Genomic DNA, 10,480 nt, shown 5'->3' with positions numbered 1-10,480 from the left:
TTCAGAAATTGTCATATATTATTCTCTCTGTGACCTATTAACCTTCAGATGTCAACATGATATATCCTAGAGTCACCTTAAGAAACATCAGTTGTTGCCATTCCTAGATAAGAAAGGGTAGATGGTAGGTCTATGAGAGATTGTGTTGATTGATGATTGATATAGAAAGGCTCACCCACCAAGGTAGCAATATCCTTAAGCAAGTGGGCATGGGTTGGATAAGCAAGCAAGGTGAACATAAGACAGTGACTAAGCAGGAGAAAAGGTCAATAAACAATATTTTCTCCTGGTTATTGCCTTGATTTTTAGTTGGAGTATATAATCTATACTCTCATAATAATTAATTGTCATCTGGTAGTATCAGGCAAAAAAAAACCCCACATTCATTATCTAAGTTACTTTTGGTTAGCATATTTTTTTTTGCAACAAACAACAATTTATAAGAAAAAAAATTAGTACTCCAAAAGAGAGTTTGTGGTTGCAAAGGACCTGGGAATGTTGACTTTGGAAGAATGTGGAGGATATCAGGATTTTACAAGACCAAAGGTACAGGAAGCTGTCCACAGAGGAGGACCTGGAAAATCATAGTGTTGAGGGTAATGCAGAGAGTGGATGTCAAGATCCTAAGATTTCAGTGGGAAATAGGGTCTATGAAAAAATAACTAGAGGTCATTTGTGTGATATTTTGTCAAAAATATCTTTGAGTTTTCAAGTGTCCTCAAAACTTGACTGAGGTTGAATTAAAAACTAATGGGATGATTTCTTTGACAAAATATTGATTCTATTGGATGGTTATTACTGATTCATTAAGGTAGTGAAAAGAGAGCAATAAGTGGGACAAAAATAATGATAAGCCTGTATTTTGAGGAAAAAAACAATAAACAGCACTAGTTAGTTTTAGGTGATAGTCAATTGCTGAAACAGAAAGGAATTTTCAAGGGGATGATTAGCAATTAAGAGAAGGCTCTTGGTCTGGAGAGACAGTTCAAGGGTTAAGAGCCCTTAATGCTCTTCTAAAAGTCCTGAGTTCAGTTCCTAGCAACCATATGGTAGCTCACAACCATCTGATGCCCTCTTCTGGTTTGTCAGAAGTGTTGGCAGTGTACTCACACACATAAAATAAATATAGAAATCTTAAAAAAAAAAAAATCAAGAAGGTTCCTGCTCTGCACTGGAAGCCTAGGAAGACACTCTAAAGATAAGATGCCATTCAGCTAAGGCATGGCCCAGGAGGAGCTGAGACTTCAGATGTTCATTTGAAGGCTGCTAACAGAATACTAGCTAGCATCCAGGCAGCTAGGATGAGGGTATTAAATCCCACACCCAACAGTGACACACTTCCCAGAAGATTTTGCCTCAGTGATGCTGGTCTCTTCTTAATGACCACTAATTTCTTAGCTAATGAATTTCCAGCTAGTTAGCTGGAGCTAATTAGTATCCACTGATCCAGTAGTTTGCTTCTCCTCTTGACTATAAAGTCAGAGACACATGGCTGAAGCTGCCAAAGTTATGCTTCCTGCTAGGGATTGAACATAGCCCCCTCCCCTAATTCTATTATCTGCTTTCTGTTTTACAACTCCCTCACTGCCTAAACTTAACTGTTCTGTAATTTGCTGTGTAGGTTAACCTTTAACTCAGAGATCTGCATGGCTGTTTATCGTGCCTGGATCTGGAAAAGCCATTGACAAAATCTAACACCCATTCAGGTTAAAAGTCTTGGAGACACCAGGAATTCATGGTAGATACTTAATATAAAAAAAGCAATATACAGGAAACCAATGGCCAACTTCAAATTAAATGGAGAGAACTTGAAGCAATCCCACTAAAATCAGTGACAAGACAAGGCTGCCCATTCTCTTCCTATCTATTCAATATAGTACTTGAAGTTCTAGCTAGAACAATTAGACAACAAGTGAAGATCAAGGGGACACAAATTGGAAAGAGAGAAGTCAAGGTATCACTATTTGTGAATGGTATGGTAATATACATAGGTGACACCCAGGAAAGTGGCTGGATATAAAATTAACTCAAACAAATGAGTAGCTTTACTTTATAGACATGATATATGAACTGAGAAAGAAATTAGGGAAACAGTACCCTTCACAATAGCCACAAATAATATAAAATATCCTGGTCTAACTCTAACCAAGCAAGAGAAAGATTCATATGACAAGAACTTCAAGTCCCTGAAGAAATAAATCGAGGAAACCTGAGAGGATGGAAAGATCTAAGTTCATGGATTGGTAGGAATGACACAGTGAAAATGGCCATCTTACTAACCTTGCCTGCCACCTTGCCTCCTAGCCTCCTACACCTTGACTGTATCCCAACTCCAGGGCTCTGTGGACCTCTCAGAGGTTCCCACCTGCCACAGGCTCTCATCAGAAATGCCTGGCTCCTGCCCTGCAGCCTGCCCCATGGAAAGGTAGCAGCAGGCAAGGAAGCCCTTTTCTCTAGGCTTGTACCTCAGCTCCACATGTCGACAAAGGACAGGGAAGATAATGTTACAGGCAAAGCTGAAAAGGAGAATACCTAGAGCGAGGCCAACCTTCAGGAAGAGGAGGTCTCCTAGAATTGAGTGTGCAGAAGCAGAACCTGCCCATCTCACTGTAACATAAAAGCCTTCGTATGGGTCTGCTCCCTATCCGTTCTCCATTTGTCAGCAGTCTGCCTCTGGATATCAAGCCCAGAGAGCTCTACTTCCTCTTCAGACCTTTCAAGGGCTATGAAGAGATTCATTTATAAAGGTCACATCTAAACAGTGAACAAAAGTGTGGTTCAGTTTCTTTTTTGCATTTTAAAAAACTGAAGACTGAGCTTGTAGGTTTTGTCAGTTTCGACGATCACTCAGAAACAAAGGCCTCAAAGAACACTTTGGCTGAGATTCTGAAATTCCATAAACACTATTAGAGTTTGTTAAGGGAAACACAAAGATGGCCAAGGACAAATTCTTAGGGACTCTATGATGGTTTCTCTATGTTTGGCCCAGGGATTGGCACTGTTGGGAGGTATGACCTTGTTGGAGTAGGTATGGCCTTGTGGGTGTGGGCTTTAATACCCTTTTCCTAGCTGCCTGCGAGTCAGTATTCTGCTGGCAGCCTTCAGACGATATAGAACTCTCAGCTCCTCATGAACCATGCCTTCCTGGATGCTGCCATGTCCCTGCCTTGATGATAATGGACTGAACCTCTGAACCTATAAGCCAGCCCCAATTAAATGTTCTCCTTTATAAGACTTGCCTTGGTCATGGTGTCTGTTCACAACAATAAAACACTAACTTAGATTCTAAACCCCAGCACTCCTCTGTCCATCACTGTACTCAGTTCATTGACAGAGAGCCATATGAGCGCACTGTACCTGGGTTTTACACCAGTAATCCTAAGGTGTGAGACTGGTACCCTCTGTATCAAGAAAAGTACGTGCCTGATCTTCCTCCTCCTGCTGCTTTCACCTATCCCATTTCAATGCGTGCCCAGTGTTTCTCTCCAGAGGCAAAATCCAACACACCTGTCTTTTCTCCTCCTCTCCAGCAAATTAGATTTGCCTCTGCGAATACATTTGTCCTATATCAACATACTGCAAACCAGCAGAGGGAGCTCACATGTTGAATTTGTTAGCCACACCCACTTATTTGCAGAAACTATTTCTTGATGATATTTGGAAGATTTCAATGAACATTTTTTAGAGAATTATTTATTTATTTTATGTATATGAGTACATTATAACTGTTCAGATAGTTGTGAGCCTTCATGTGGTTTTTGGGTGTCGAATTTAGGACCTCTGCTTGCTCCGGTTTGCCCCACTTACTCAGTCCCTGCTCGCTCTGGCCCAAAGATTTATTTATTATTATAAATAAGTACACTGTAGCTGTCTTCAGATGCACCCGAAAGAGGGCGTCAGATCTCATTACAGGTGGCTGTGAACCACCATGTGGTTTCTGGGATTTGAACTCAGGACCTTCAGAAGAACAGTCAGTGATCTTACCTGCTGAGCCATCTCACCAGCCCCTCAATGAAAATTTTAAATAAAACAAAACAAAACAAAACAAAAAAAATCTCCCAATCAAAAAAAAAAAAAAAAAGCCCAGAGGCAGAGCATTTTAGCACAGAATTTGACCAACACCAATACCAATATCAATACCAATACTAAAACTAAGAGCTAATACCAACACTTAGCAAACTATTCCACAAAATAGAAACAGAAAGCACACTGTCAAATTTATTCTATGGGGCCACAATCACCCCCAATTGTCTCTAAATCACACAAAGACTCAACAACAAAAAAGAGAATTTCAGAATATTTCTTTTCTGAACATCAATGCAAAAATACTCAATAAAATACTGGCAAACCAAATCAAAGAACACATCAAAAACATCACTCACCATGACCATGTAGGCTTCATGCCAGGGATGCAAGGCTAGTTCAATATTCAACAATCCATTAATGTAATCCACAATATAATCCATCATATAAACAAACTGAGAGAAAATACTCAGATGATCATCTCATTGGATGTTGAAAAAGACTTTGATATAACTCAACACCCCTTCATGTTAAAAATCTTAGAGAGATCATAAATAACAAGGTGCATGTTTAGAAGGATAAAAGCAATATACAGTAATCCAACAGCCAATATCAAATAAATGGAGAGAAACTCAAAGCAATTCCATGAAAATCATGGCAGGACAAGACAAACCTGTCCATGCTGTCACTATCTATTCAATATAGTACTTGAAATTCTAGTTACAGTAAGAAGACAACTAAAGGAGATCAAGGATATACAAACTGGAAAGGAAGAAGTCAAAATACCTCTATTCACATATACTTTGATAGTATACAAAAGTGACCCTCAAAATTACACCACAGAACTCCTACACCTGATAAACACCTTCAGCAAAGTGGTTGGATACAAAATTAACTCAAAGAAGTCAGTAGCTTCCTTTATACAAATGATACATGGGCAGAGAAAGAAATTAAGGAAGCAACACCCTTCACAATAGCCACAAATAATATAAAATATCTTGGTATAATTCTAACCAGTCAAGTAAATGTTTTGTATGACAAGAAATTCAAGTTACCAACAAAAGAAATTGAAGAAGATATCAGAAGATGAAAAGATTTCCCATGCTCATGGATGAGTAGTATTAACATAGTGAAAATGGCCATCTTATCAAAAGCAATCTACAGATTCAATCCAATTCCCACCAAAATTCTAACACAACTTTTTACAGCTCTTGAAAAAGCAATTTTCAACTTCATATGGAAAAACAAAAACAATAAAAATAAAAAACCAGGATACCATAAGCAATACAAAACAATAAAAAAACTAATCTCAAGCTACACTACAGATAAATAATAATAAAATCTTCATGGTATTGGTATAGTAACAGACAGATTGATCAAAGGAATCAAATCAAATCAAAGACCCAGAAATAAACCCACAAACTTAAGGACAGTTGATTTTTGACAGAGGAAAAAAACCCCATACAATATAAATCAGAAAACACCTTTTACAGATGGTGCCTGTCTAATTGGATGTCTGCATGTGGAATAATGCAAATAGAACCATATTTATCATCCTAAACAAAACTCAAGCCCAAGTGGATCAAAGACCTCAACATAAAACAGGATACACTAGGACACAACATCTGTCCCAACACCAGTAGTAACTGGGACCAGCAGGATCCAGGCAAGCAGGAACTCTGCCAGTCCAGTTGCACGGGTTCCTTCTGGTCTGTCTGGGCCAGTGCCTTGAGCAGACCTTGGGCACAAACTCCAAAATGAGTCCCATAATACGCAGAGGAAGCTCTACTCCCAGGTGCTCTAACAGGTCCAGGATCACAGGATGCCAGAATCACAGGACCACAGAGACAGCTTGATTCTGTGGAGTTCTGACACAACCAGGATCACAAGAAAGACAGGCTCCAGTCAGATTTAGCCAGGGCAGGTAGCACTAGAGATAATCAGATGGCAGGAGGCAAGCTTAAGAACATAAGCAACAGAAACCAAGGTCACTTGGCATCATCAGAACCCAATTCTCCCACAATAGCAAATCCTGGACATACCATCACACCAGAAAAGCAAGATTCAGATCTAAAATCACCTTCCATGTTCATGATAGGGGGCTTTAAGAAGGACATAAATAACTCCGTCAAAGAAATACAAGAGAACACAAATAAACAGCTAGAAACTCTTAAAGAGGAAATACAAAAATCCCTTAAAGAACTACAGGAAAACACAATCAAACAAGCAAAGGAAATGAACAAAACCATCCAGAATCTAAAAATGGAAATAGAAACAATAAAGAAATCAGAAAGAGAGACAACCCTGGAGATAGAAAACCTAGGAAAGTGATCAGGAGTCATGGATGCAAGCATCACCAACAGAATTCAAGAAATAGAAGAGAGAATCTTAGGGGCAGAAGATATCATAGAAAACATTGACATAACAGTGAAATAAAGTGCAAAAAGCAAAACTCTCCTAACACAAAACATCCAGGAAATCCAGGACACAATGAGAAGACCAAACCTAAGGATAATAGGTGTAGAGGAGAGTGAAGGCTCCCAACTTAAAGGGCCAGTCAATATCTTCAACAAAATTATAGAAGAAAACTTCCCTGACCTAAAAAAAAAAGAGATGCCCGTGATCATTCAAGAAGCCTATAGAACTCCAAATAGACTGGACCAGAAAAGAAATTCCTCCCGTCACATAAAAATCAAAACACCAAAAGCACTAAACAAAGAAAGAATTTTAAATGCAGTAAAGGAAAAAGGTCAAGTAACATATAAAGGCAGGCCTAACACAATTAATACCAGACTTCACACCAGAGACTATGAAAGCTAGAATATCCTGGGCAGATGTCATACAGACCCTAAAAGAACACAAATGCTAACCCAGGCTACTATATCCAACAAAACTCTCAATTACCAAAGATGGAGAAACCAACATATTCTATTACAAAATGAAATTTACACAATATTTTCCTACAAATTCAGCCCTACATAGGATAATAGATGGAAAACACCAACATAAGGAGCAAAACTACACCCTAAAAGAAACAAGAAAGTAATCTTTCAACAAACCCACACAAACCTAATTCCACCTCTATCAACAAAAATAACAGGAAGTAACAATTACTTTTTCTTAATATCTCTTAATATGGAAGTTAATATTACCAACATACCTTAGTCCATTGAAATTCAAAAATATGAGGAATTAGAAATTTGTTGGCTGTCATCCAGTGGTCTCTCTAATTTGGTAATTGGAGAAATAGGTCCAATATTGTACAATTTATATACACTTTCTGCTTGTTTGTATGTGACAGTGTCTTGCTGTGTACTACATTAGTGGTCTTGAAATTATGCTTCTCCTATCTCAGCCTCTGCATTAGTAGAATTGTTTATTTGATGTTTTACACTATACTATGGTTTGCAGAACAGCTTACATATTTCAAAATGATTTATACAGCCAAAAGAAATGTAGACAATTAATTTGAGAGGTGGCTTATAAGAGAACAACAAAGAGGGAGACTAAATGCTTTGCATAATTTTTATGATTATTGTATCAATTTTGAAGAAGACTTTATAAATTACTTTTTTTCTGAGATGAGTGCTTTTCAAAATCATCACAGCCAATGAACCACATTCTTACCCTCACCTAATGTCTGTGCCACCCTCCAAGCAGAACCATTGTTTATTGAAACAGTTGGTGAATGACTTCATGGATAGACCATCTTAATATACAAACCATTTATTAAATGAATGCAACCTGTTCTCGGTGGGCTGAGAATGAGGACAATCACTCAAGTCAAATAGCTTTAACCATAGCAGCAAATCTATATTCAAAAATGGAGCCTACAATTCATTCCTTGGTACAGCAGAACTTTCAACTCTTAGTTTAGCTACTAAGGAGGTAAAATCCTTTGGTGATGTGAGGGACATTGAAGTACAGCCTTATTACAATGAACTCCAGTGTCTCAAATTTGTTCTTATTTTGGACTTGTACCACAGTAAGAGCCAAGATTTTAAGCTCTACTAAAAACAAAACAAGACAAACAAACAAACAAACAAACAAACAAAAAGGCTTTATCTATTTATGTTTATTTAAAAAAACTAGCAGTGATATAGTATTTTAAAATATACAGTTAATATGTTTGGAGTTATTTAAAATTTATATTAAGAAAAGTGTATGTATTTTCAGTATTGTAGAAAAGCATCTACATACGGCCATTCAACTGATTGTTGTTTTATATCAAACAACTTTTATAACAGTCATTTTTATTGTTACAATATTTTATAAATTTTAAAGACTATTACAAAATAAAAAAAGGAAGATATGGCAGGTATTGAAGAGGGGTCTCTGGGAGGAGTTGGAGTACAAAAGGGAAAGAAGAATGTAATATAATTCTATTTACTTAAAATATGTTTTTAAATGTTAACAAATTTAGATAAATTGAAATCATGTAACTTTTCTCATCATAATGCAATAAAAGTTTTTAAAAAAATGAAAGGATGCTTTGTTCCATAAAACTTATTTTTCAAGCTGAGCATTTGAGTAAATTCCTTTAATCCAGCTTTATGGACACAGAGGCAGCAAGATCATTGTAAGTTTGAGTAAAGCCTGTGCTACATAATCAACACAGAGGAAAAGAAGTATAGGAGAATTAGGACAATAGACTAAAAGTCATTTCAGATATCTGTCACTGATGCCCATAAAAGCATTTGTAACAATGAATATTGTCCAGAACAGTAGTTCATACAATTAATCTTAGAATGTAAGAAGTAAAGGCAGGATGATATCTTTGATTTTGAGAACAACGTTTTTCTACCTAGTCACTTTCATAGTAAGACCCATCTCAAAAAATCCTAAAAGAAAAAAAGAAAAGAAGACAATAGTGAATATAATTTTGATTGAGTTTCTTAATTTAAGACAAGGTTTCATCTAGTACCCCAGCTGACTAAGGACACTATAATGAATAACACACATTGAATCTTTAAGTTGTAGTATATATTTAATCCTGTGTCTTGGACCATCATTCATAGCATGATAGTCTTCTACAGAAGAGGCAGCTTCTAAGTGATTTGATATTGGTCTGGTTAGAAATAGAGAAGAGGCCAGGCGATGATGGCGCACACCTTTAATCCTAGCACTTGGGAGGCAGAGGCAGGCGGATTTCTGAGTTCAAGGCCAGCCTGGTCTACAAAGTGAGCTCCAGGACAGCCAGGGCTATACAGAGAAACCCTGTCTTGAAAAAAAAATAGAGAAGAATATTCTTAGCATGGATGCTTCTTCTTGGCAGTCTTGACTGGTCAATCTTGGGATCATTCCTGCTACAGAAGGCTAGCTTCAACAGGTGAGGTAAACTGAGAATGGGCATAGAATTGTTGATTAATCACTGCCGACTTTTCTTTGAGAGAGAAATACTTAATTCTCTGGGTCTAGCAAAAATGCTCTCAGGGGTCAGCTAAAACAGAAAAAAAAAAATCACACACACACACACACACACACATACACAGACACACACAGTGGATGGGGGCGGGGGGGATATTTCTATCACCCAAAGAAGAATCAGAGCATAGCAAGGGATCAGACCAAAGTAAGTCAAATTTTAACAGGGCAAATGTCAACTCTGTTGCTCCTTCTCCAGCATCTTGAGATCATGATGCAATTATGCCTGAACTATAAAGGACACAGGTATTCTTGTTTGCTTGGAACCCCTGCTTATAGCTGCACAAGCTAAAAAACCTTGTTTGCTCTCCTTTCCCCAAACCCACCCTCAAGGAGAATATACTGGGCTACCACTTCATCTCCTCCTGTCTCTGCCTTTCCCATTATTCACCCAGGAGTGCTCACCCAGGGGCTCAGCTTTTTTACCTTATATGGGCATAATCACAGCTCTCAGTTCACCACCCCATGCCCCAAACCCATAAATGACCTTAGCTTGGCATGTGACTTCACTGACCTCCACATGTGAAATCAGTGAATTCTCCTGAGAATTGCCTCTCAAAAAATCTACCTTTATACTTCTGATTTTCTTCAAAGTCCAGGGAGGTCTAGGCCTATTGGCAGATTTCTGGGCCTACTGAGACACTGAATGATAAGAGGAGCTGTACCTAGGGCTCAAGGCTAGGTGCTGAAAATTCTACTGAACTTAGTGGAAAGAGCAGAGGCTTTTGGGGTGGGAATGAATGTCTTATGTACATTTTCACAAATTTTTTCTGTTAGCTTGTGACTTTGTTTCCCCAGATACTATAAAGTATACAAAGCCTAAGAGAATTAAACTCATAGCTGCTACAGTATTGACTGGAAAGCCTTCCCAATTTCTAACCTTTGTCTCTGAGTGTTCTTTTCTCCTTCCTATAGTCATCCTTACTCCCCTCTCCGAGGACTGTTCCACCTTCCGCCTTGCACCTACGGAACCATTGCAATACATGTCACTGTGCTGGATCATCTTATATGAATGAGAGTTTTTTTTTTTTTT

At 38.0% G+C, this 10,480-nt stretch overlaps 1 pseudogene; it reads left to right on the top strand.

Moving 5' to 3' along the window:
• Positions 1–2,476: 2,476 nt before the first annotated feature.
• Positions 2,477–3,655, top strand: LOC116091813 (annotated as a pseudogene).
• The last annotated feature ends 6,825 nt before the right edge of the window (positions 3,656–10,480 follow it).

The sequence above is a fragment of the Mastomys coucha genome, unplaced genomic scaffold (assembly GCF_008632895.1).
Source record: "Mastomys coucha isolate ucsf_1 unplaced genomic scaffold, UCSF_Mcou_1 pScaffold15, whole genome shotgun sequence".
NCBI lineage: Eukaryota > Metazoa > Chordata > Mammalia > Rodentia > Muridae > Mastomys > Mastomys coucha.
This window is presented reverse-complemented; position numbering and strand designations above follow the sequence as displayed.